At 43.6% G+C, this 10,793-nt stretch overlaps 1 protein-coding gene across 2 annotated transcripts in view; it reads right to left on the bottom strand.

Moving 5' to 3' along the window:
* LOC110502084 (ephrin type-A receptor 3) overlaps positions 1 to 10,793 on the bottom strand; it is a 160,131-nt gene that overhangs the window by 58,621 nt on the left and 90,717 nt on the right. The gene's annotated exons all lie outside the window — the stretch shown is intronic.

The following is a 10,793-nucleotide window of genomic DNA, read 5'->3' as shown; positions in this document are numbered from 1 at the left end:
CCCTGGGAGTCTTGTGATCAGATTGGGTCCCCACTGCTGGGCATAGAGGCCCTCAGTCACCGTCAGTCAGGCCTGATCTAGAGGTCCTGTGCCTGGGTACGTCAACAGCCTACCCTGCCTGTCCACTGTGTCTCCCTGGGTGTCCCAGCCCTGGCCGTTCCACTTGGAGGAGCCTATTGTCCTGGGGGTTAGGAGGCCCCAGTCATGCCTGCAGCAGCTAGAGCCCCTCGGATGGTGGAGCGGATCAAGGGCGACAGCTCAGCTATTCCTGTGCCAAGCTGAGAGTGCTGAGAAAGGTCACACAGGAAAGTGGAAGGAAACAGACCTTATAGAGCCAGACCTCATATCAGTTTAGTGTTTGTCCTTTTGATGGTTGAGGTTAGGTTGTGGGGTAAGGTGATCTGATCCTAGACCTGTGTTTTCCCAAGAGAGAGGAGGAGGGCACCATTCTGCCTGCTAATCAGAGGATTAGGGGCCACCGGGGACTGAGATCTAAGCCTGACTGATCACACAGACAGAGAGAGAGAGAGAGAGAGAGTGTGAGAGAGAGAGGGGTGAATGGAGATAAAGAGAGAGAGAGAGAGAGAGAGAGAGAGAGAGGGAGAGAGTCTAAGAGAGAGCGAGAGAGAGAGATAGAGAGAGAGAGAGGGAGAGAGAGAGATAGATAGAGAGAGAGAGAGATAGAGGGAGAGAGAGAGAGAGAGAGAGATAGAGAGAGAGAGAGGGAGAGAGAGAGAGAGAGAGAGTGAGAGAGAGAGGGGTGGAGGGAGAGAGAGAGAGAGAGGGGGGGAGAGAGAGAGAGCGAGAGGGAGAGAGAGAGAGCGAGAGAGAGGGAGGGAGGGAGGGGGAGAGAGAGAGAGAGACAGAGAGAGGGGGGAGAGAGAGAGAGACAGTGTGAGAGAGAGAGTGTGTGAGAGAGAGAGAGGGGGGGGGGAGAGAGGGAGAGAGGGAGGGAGAGAGAGAGAGAGAGACAGTGTGAGAGAGAGAGGGGTGGAGGGGTGGAGGGAGAGAGAGAGAGAGAGAGAGAGAGAGGGGGGAGAGAGAGAGAGGGAGAGAGGGAGGGAGAGAGAGAGAGAGAGAGAGAGAGAGAGAGAGACAGTGTGGGAGAGAGAGGGGTGGAGGGGTGGAGGGAGAGAGAGAGAGAGAGAGAGAGAGAGAGAGAGAGAGAGAGAGAGAGAGAGAGAGAGAGAGAGAGAGATACATTAACCTGGAGAAGAGCCCCACAAGCAAGCTGGTCCTGGGGCTCTGTTCACAAACGCAAACAATATTTCCCTCAAATTACACAGACCCACAGAGAATTTGAAAACAAACCCAGTTTTGATAAACTCCCATATCTATTGGGTGAAATACCAGTGTGCAATCACAGCCACAAGATGTGTGACCTGTTGCCACAAGAAAAGGGCAACCAGTGAAGAACAGACACCATTGTAAATACAACCTATATTTATGTTTGTATGTTTATGTTTGATTTTCCCTTTTGTACTTTCATTACAACACTGTATATAGATATAATATGACATTTGAAATGTATTTATTATTTTGGAAGTTTTGTGAGTGTAATGTTTAAACCTTTGTTTATTATCTATTTCACTTGCTTTGGCAATGTAAACATATGTTTCAAAAGGCCAATACAGCCCCTTAAATTGAATTGAGAGAAAGAGAGAGAGAGACAGAGAGAGAGAGAGAGACAGAGAGAAAGATAGAGAGAGAGAGACAGAGAGAAAGATAGAGAGAGAGAGAGAGAGAGACAGAGAGAGAGAGAGAGACAGAGAGAAAGATAGAGAGAGACAGAGAGAAAGATAGAGAGAGAGAGAGAGACAGAGAGAAAGATAGAGAGAGAGAGAGAGAGAGAGAGAGAGAGAGAGAGAGAGAGAGTTCCGGAGTTCCAAATTGAGCAGCTGCTGAAAAATGAGCTCCTGTATATATTGAGATTTAAATGGTTTTTTAGAGTGAAGTACATCGAAAAAATCAAAAGAAAACTGCAAGACTCAATAGAAGACAATACAAGCAACAAACCAAAAAGACAGGATTTTGAAAAAGTAACTATTTTTCATAAAATTATACAGTTATCTTAGCTAGCTGAATTGTTAGCTGAATTGTTTACATGTTGCTAAGCAGTTGCTAGGGACTCTCCTGGAAGAAGCTAGCTAGCTTACAAAGAATAACAAAAAAAATATCTAGTTAACAGAAGAAAGGAAGACAAAATAAGGACAAAATAAGGACAGAAGAAAAAGGAAAAGAAAAAAGGACAACAAAGTGAAACAGTCCTCTGAAGAAACAAGAGAGCATTATACAAGAAACAGCACTTCTATTGCAACATTGTAGCCAACATCACCAGCGTTGCTATGGAAATTGTTTACCCACCAGACATCCAAACAGAGAAAGCTAAGAAAAGTTTCAAAGGTTTGTTGATGGGACAGAACCATGAATGCCTGTTTGCAGATCTTACCAGTTACAAAACAAGAGCAAATTTAATTTTTAATACCAATCGAGGGAACATATGGAAAAAGGTTATTTGCAACCATTTCCCTTTCTCAAAAAAGAGGGGCATCAGCCAAGGATGTCAGATCAGCATTTTTGAAGAAGCTGACCAGAGCAACACATATCAAACAGTAAACTTATATAATAATGGAACTGTATTGATACAAGGCAATGATTCAAGCCTCCAGGCTTTTGAGAATAGGTTTGCTACCCTAAAAGAAGACGCTGACATCATCTCAGAAAATGAGGAAAAAGTCAAGGAGGGAGATGGAGAAAAGCAGACCCCAATGGTCTCTGTGACCCAGCAGGAAGCCCTCAACGTCCCTTTACCTACCTCACCTGCAGCAGACAGAGTCAAGGACATGACAATTTCAATAAGAACACCTGCTATGCAACGTTTCCACAACACCCTCTCTCTAGTCGAAGCAGAGGTCATAGAACTCAGAGAGAAGAAGCTTCAAGAGGAGGAAACTGTCCAGAAACTCAAAGAAGAGATGAAACAGTTCAGGGAGGAGAGCAGAGCATCCATAGCTAAATTAGAAAGCAGAATGGACAAGCTGAGTCAGACAAATGATGACCTCAGAGACCATCTGAGCACAACTAGAAAGGAGCTCGAACAAAAAGAGAGGTACATTGACACCCTCAACCGGCAGAGAGTCATTGTGTCCTCTGCATCTAGAAAACATGTCCACCAGCTTGGTACAACACAAGCAGAACCTGAGACCAGCATGGCCTCCACTACACAGCCGGATGACACTGCACCAGCCTACCAGTCTGCTCCAGCCCAGGTCAACCTACCAGCCTCTCAGTCTGCTCCAGCCCAGGTCAACCTACCAGCCTCCCAGTCTGCTCCAGCCCAGGTCAGAATACCAGCCTCCCAGTCTGCTCCAGCCCAGGTCAACCTACCAGCCTCCCAGTCCGCTCCAGCCCAGGTCAGAATACCAGCCTCCCAGTCTGCTCCAGCCCAGGTTAACCTACCAGCCTCCCAGTCTGCTCCAGCCCAGGTCAGAATACCAGCCTCCCAGTCTGCTCCACCCAGACAATCACCCACAACTGCAATTCTAATTGATTCAAATGGGAAGTTCTTAGTCCAGGAAAGATTATTCCCTAGACACCAGGTGTATAAGTTCTGGTGTCCTACAACTGAGAGTGCAATGCAGCTACTCAGTCAGACCAGGATTGACACCCCTGACAACATCATCATCCACACTGGCACAAACGACCTTCATGCCAAAGGTGAAAATGTATCTGGGGCAGTGAGAAGAGTGGCAGAACGGGCACAGGCTATGTTCCCAACAACCAATATAGTTGTGTCCACCCTCCTACCAAGAAAAGACTTCCCAGAAAAGTTGATCGACAAAATAAATCAACAGATCACTGTGGACTGTGCCTCACTGCTCAACGTCAGAACGGCTCACCACCCCACTCTGACATGTCAACACTTATATGATAATATACATCTTGATCAGGACAGTTTCAGAACCTTTGCCAAGGACCTAAAAGATGCAACACTTGGCAGGGACCCACACACCCATCACCCCAGCAACAAAGGTCCCCCGCCCCACCTTCTGAAACAACAGTACCTCCACCATCCCGAGGAGAAAAGAGCCAGACATGGCTTATTACAGCACAGCTCTACTAGACCAGGCCCAACACAGCACAGCTCTACTAGACCAGGCCCAACACAGCACAGCTCTACTAGACCCGGCCCATCACAACACAGCTCTACTAGACCTGGCCCATCACAACAAAGCTCTACTAGACCTGGCCCATCACAACACAGCTCTACTAGACCTGGCCCATCACAACACAGCTCTACTAGACCTGGCCCATCACAACAAAGCTCTACTAGACCCGGCCCATCACAACACAGCTCTACTAGACCCGGCCCATCACAACACAGCTCTACTAGACCCGGCCCATCACAACGCAGCTCTACTAGACCCGGCCCATCACAACACAGCTCTACTAGACCTGTCCCATCACAACACAGCTCTACTAGACCCAGCCCATCACAACACAGCTCTGACCACTACTCCAGGGTCGGTCAGAACACTGCCCTTCAGGGAAGTAGACCACATGATGCAGTCCACACCATGTATCAATTAGATTGTCAGCCTACATATGCTGAGGTAACCTCTGGCAGAAGACCCCTAGAACAATCAGAGATAGGAGAGGTGCGCCAACTACTGCAACTAATATGCAGACTACTGAGCTAGACAGTCCCTTTAATTCACACACGGGCACGCACGCGCACACACACACACACACACAAACACACAGGGTTGCAGATTGCACATAACATAAGTACAATGCAATCTTATTCCATTCTTATTCATTTGTTTACAAATATTCCTAAATGTATTGACACCGGTATTATAATAATTATTATATGTAATGGTGTGTGTGTGTGTGTGTGTGTGTGTGTGTGTGTGTGTGTGCGCGTGTGTGTGTATGTATGTATGTATGTGTGTATATGTGTATGTGCATGTATGTGTGTATATATATATATATATGTATGTGTATATATATGTATATATATATGTATGTATGTATGTGTGTGTGTGTATGTATGTGTGTGTGTGTGTGTGTATGTATGTATGTATATATGTGTATGTATGTGTATGTGTATGTATGTATATATGTATATATATATGTATGTGTATGTATATATGTATGTATATGTGTATATATGTATGTATATATATGTATATGTGTATATATACATATTTTATTTTTTTTGTTTTTTTCGATGTACTTTACTCAAACCAGTGAATATCACTTATTATAAATGAGATCATTAACTATCAGCTCTTGGAATATCCAGGGCCTATACTCTTCACATTTTGGTTATAAAACAACTAATCCAGAATTGATTAAAAACATCAAGGGACAGGACATCATAATCCTACTGGAAACATGGTGTCGTGGAGACATAGATACTCAGTGTCCCTCAGGCTATAGAGAAAGTTTACTACCATCAATCAAACATAAAAATGTTAAACGGGGCCGAGACTCAGGTGGAATCATCATTTGGCATAAGCAGGACTTAGCACTGAATGAAATGAAAAAAGGTACCACTCACATTTGGCTAAAACTTAACAAAGGTACAATCTATTGTGACAATGATGTATACATATGTGCAGCTTATGCTCCTCCTTCAGATTCATCATATTATGATGATCAGTTTTTTGACAATCTCCAGACAGAAATCATTACATTTCAGGCGCAGGGTAAAGTGCTTCTTTGTGGAGATTTCAATGCAAGAACAGGTTCTGAGCCTGACTACACTGATGCGGGAGGTAACCACCACATATTTGGACACCCCTCCTTGTACAGTAGCCCTATTATAAATAATAGAAACAGTCCTGACCAAACACTGAACAAAAATGGAAAAGAGTTAGTACATCTCTGTCGAGCCTTAGGCCTGTACATGCTTAATGGTAGAATCAGAGGGGACTCTTTAGGTCAGTTTACTTACTGCTCAGCTCTTGGGACAAGTGTAGTCGATTATGCCATCACTGACATTGACCCCTCCTCCATTAGTGCATTCACTGTCAGACCACAGACACCATTGTCAGATCACAGTCAGATCAACGTGTTTCTGAAGAAATTAACCGGCAATATTCATTCAAAAAAACAGCCCAATAAACTTTACAACATAAACCAATCGTTCAGATGGGCTCCAAACAGTGCAGAGGCGTTCATTGAAACATTGAACTCAAATGAAATGATGAACTCTATACAGTTTTTCAATAACTCACAGTACCAAAACAATAAAGATGGTGTCAATTCAGCTACCCAAAACATCAACTGCATATTCCAAAAAGCAGCATCGAAAGCAAATTTGAGAAAACCAAAGCGATGCAACATCAGAAGCAAAAATCAAAATGTTACTGACAAATGGTTTGATAATGAATGTAAAACAATTAGAAAACACCTAAGACAAATGTCAAACAAAAAACATAAGCAGCAAAACAACCCAGAGCTACGATATGAATACTTTGAAACTCTGAAACAGTATAAACAAACACTGAAATGCAAGAAATTGAATTATACCAACAAGACACTTGATGAAATTGAAAACGCAATTGACCAAAATCAGTTCTGGGACATGTGGAACAATTTAAGCACAACAAAGCCACAAGAATTAGCCATACAAGATGTAGGAATTTGGAAAACTTACTTTGATAATCTATACAAAAACATCCCACAAAAAGACTTAAACCAGAACCAATTAGAAATTAAAGAAAAATTGAACATCCTGGAATCAGTCATTAAAAACAACCAAAATCCATTAGATTACCCAATAACCCAACAAGAACTAAATGAAAAGCTAAAATCTATTAAATCAAAAAAGGCTTGTGGTGTAGACAACATCAGAAATGAAATGCTGAAAAACAGCACACCTGAGTTGCAAAATGCTGTGCTTAAATTGTTCAACATGGTTTTAACTTCTGGCTGCTTCCCTGATGTCTGGAACCAGGGGCTCATCTCCCCTATCCACAAAAGTGGAGACAAATCAGACCCCAATAATTACAGGGGAATTTGCGTCAACAGTAACTTGGGAAAGATTTTCTGTAGCATTTTGAATTCAAGAATTCAAACCTTTCTTCAAGAAAAAAATGTAATAAGTAAATGTCAAATTGGCTTTCTCCCTAACCATCGCACTACTGACCATATATACACCTTACACACACTAATTAATAAACACGTCCACCAAAAAAAAGAGGGCAAAATCTTTGCTTGCTTTATTGACTTTAAAAAAGCATTTGATTCGATTTGGCACGAAGGGCTATTCTACAAAATTCTACAAAGTGGGCTTGGTGGTAAGGTGTATGACTTAATAAAATGTATGTACACAGAAAACAAGTGTGCAATAAAAATCAAAAACCAAAGAACAGAATTTTTTTCACAATGTCGAGGTGTGAGACAAGGCTGCAATTTGAGTCCAAATCTTTTCAACATTTATATCAATGAATTAGCAGACATGTTGGACCAATCTCCAGCCCCAGGACTCACACTATTTGACACAGAGGTGAAATACCTGCTATATGCTGATGACTTGGTACTTCTATCACCAACCAAAGAAGGTCTTCAACAAAACATTAATATTCTGGAGCAATATTGCCATAATTGGGCCCTGGCAGTAAATTTCCAAAAAACTAAAATCATGATTTTCCAAAAAAAACCCAGATGTCAGAAACAAAAATGTAAATTCACCCTGAACAACACCTTAATTGAACACACAAAAAATTACACCTACCTTGGTCTGACCATATCTGCATCGGGAAACTTTAATATGGCAGTGAAGGCACTCAAAGAAAAAGCCCGCAGAGCAATGTATGCAATAAAAATGAAATTATTCAAAATCAACATCCCAATTAGAATTTGGACTAAAATATTTGACAGTGTAATCCTACCAATAGCACTTTATGGAAGTGAGGTTTGGGGGCCACTCAATAAACTGGATTTTAAAATGTGGGACAAACATCCAATTGAAACCCTACATGCAGAATTCTGTCGGAAAATTCTACAAGTCCAGAGAAATACACCAACTAATGCATGTAGGGCAGAATTGGGCCGTTTTCCAGTAATAATGAAAATACAGAAAAGATCATTAAAATTTTGGCTACATCTAAATTCAAGTCCAAATTCGAGTCTGCAATTTAAAGCACTTCAAGCCCAAGAGCTGAGCCCAGAAACGAGCCCTCTCAGTCAGCTGGTGTTGGACCTCACCAATCAAGCTGACACCAGCACTGCTTCAAAAGAAAGAATTCCAATAAACAAAATCATGAACCAATCAAAGGAATCATACTTACAATACTGGAAAAACGAAACAAAATCCCAAAGCCGACTAAATTGCTATCTGACCCTAAACAGAGAATATGAATTGGCTGATTATCTCTACTCTGTCAGAGATACGAAGCAGAGACAGATCCTTACCAAGTACAGGCTGAGTGACCACCGATTGGCAATAGAAACCGGCAGACATAAAAAGACATGGCTACCCAAAGAGGAGCGTGTATGTGGTCACTGCATGACAGGGGAGGTAGAGACAGAGATGCACTTTCTCCTTTACTGTGATAAATATTCCTCACAAAGAGATTCATTATTCACAGAAATGACTACATATATTCCACATTTTTACAAATTGAACCCAGAGGAAAAACTAAGAATACTCATGGGCGAAGGAGCAATGGCTCCTCTTGCAGCCAAATATGTATTTTCCTGCCATAGCCTGAGGGACACTGAATAATAACATCTGCATAGTAAACAGTAACTTACTTATTATTACTATTATTGTTATTACTATAATTATTAATGTTTACTGTAGACTGTTACCATTTTATTGTATTTATTTTTGTATTATTATTTACTACCATTTTATATTATTATTTGCTATCATTTACAATTTTGTTACAATGTATATTGTATACATTGTTGCTTTGGCAATATTGACACAATGTTTTTCATGCCAATAAAGCAGCTTGAATTTGAATTTGAATTTGAGAGAGAGAGAGACAGAGAGAGAGAGAGAGAGAGAGAGAGACAGAGAGAGAGATGGGGGAGACAGAGAGAGAGAGAGAGAGAGAGACAGAGAGAGAGAGAGCGAGAGAGAGAGAGACAGAGATAGAGAGAGACAGAGAGAGACAGAGAGAGAGACAGAGAGATAGATATATATATATATAGAGAGAGAGAGAGAGAGAGAGAGAGAGACAGAGAGAGAGAGAGAGAGAGAGAGAGACAGAGATAGAGAGAGAGAGAGAGAGAGAGAGACAGAGAGAGAGAGAGAGAGAGAGAGAGAGAGAGAGAGAGACAGAGATAGAGAGAGACAGAGAGAGAGACAGAGAGATAGATATATATATATATAGAGAGAGAGAGAGAGAGAGAGAGAGAGAGAGAGAGAGAGACAGAGAGAGAGAGAGAGAAAGAGAGAGAGAGAGAGAGAGAGAGAGAGAGAGAGAGAGAGAGAGAGAGAGAGAGGGGAAAAGACTGAGACTGTTAACACATCGGGTCACCCATCAGGGACAGGTCAGTACCAAGGGAAGAAAATGTTTGTTTGCGATCGGGTGTACAGGAGTGGTCTCGTGCAGCCAGAGATGGGGGAACTATATCCTATGCTCACACAAAAACCAGTATAACAGAGCAGCCACAAAGCTCTGAGGAGCTTAGAAATGCCAATTTCTCTAGGAATGATTAAAAACATGTCACCACGGCTAATTTCACTATCAAATGTCACCCATAGCTCTGTCCCATAGCTGTCTGGCTCCATTGAAAACCAGCCATTCGTTCTACACCAATTTCCTCACAGAGGCCCTGCAGACACATTTAGTGTCAGCAATAAAACTACACTCCATTAAGACTGGTCAGGAGAGGACAGGAGGTGGAAGAGAGAAAGCTGGTTGGCTGGTTGGTGTTTCAGTGTGAGAGAGTGTGTGTCAGATACACAGACAGTGTGAGGGTGTGTGTGTTTGCCCATGTGTGTGTGTGGTCACCCTGCCCAACCGTTTACCCACTAGACTGTGGAATGTTTTTTCTGTGTGAGAATGGTTGCCATAGGAGATGGCAATAAAGCTCTCTCCCTAAGAACCCCTGATCACCCTTTTCCCTCTCCCCCTCACCCTGTCTCCACACTCTCCCTCTCGTTCTGATTCTCCCCCTCACCCTGTCTCCACACTCTCCCCTTCACCCTGTCTCCACTCTCTCCCCCTCACCCTGTCTCCACTCTCTCCCCCTCACCCTGTCTCCACTCTCTCCCCCTCACCCTGTCTCCACACTCTCCCTCTCGTTCTGATTCTCCCCCTCACCCTGTCTCCACTCTCTCCCCCTCACCCTGTCTCCACTCTCTCCCTCTCGTTCTGATTCTCCCCCTCACCCTGTCTCCACTCTCTCCCTCTCGTTCTGATTCTCCCCCTCACCCTGTCTCCACTCTCTCCCTCTCCCCCTCACCCTGTCTCCACACTCTCCTTCTCGTTCTGATTGTCCCCCTCACCCTGTCTCCACTCTCTCCCTCTCGTTCTGATTCTCCCCCTCACCCTGTCTCCACACTCTCCCTCTCGTTCTGATTCTCCCCCTCACCCTGTCTCCACTCTCTCCCTCTCCCCCTCACCCTGTCTCCACACTCTCCCTCTCGTTCTGATTGTCCCCCTCACCCTGTCTCCACACTCTCCCTCTCGTTCTGATTCTCCTCCTCTCTCCCTGACTCTCTCTGATCCACTGCCAGGGTAAGAGGGAGAGAGGCCCACTATGTTAGAGCCCACTGAGGTGCCAAACCCAGATCCTCTTCCCTCCTCCCCAACCCAGGGCCC

The sequence above is a fragment of the Oncorhynchus mykiss genome, chromosome 22 (genome assembly GCF_013265735.2).
Source record: "Oncorhynchus mykiss isolate Arlee chromosome 22, USDA_OmykA_1.1, whole genome shotgun sequence".
Taxonomy (NCBI): Eukaryota; Metazoa; Chordata; class Actinopteri; order Salmoniformes; family Salmonidae; genus Oncorhynchus; species Oncorhynchus mykiss.
Note: the sequence above shows the minus strand (reverse complement) of the source record. Positions and strands in the feature narration are given on the sequence as shown.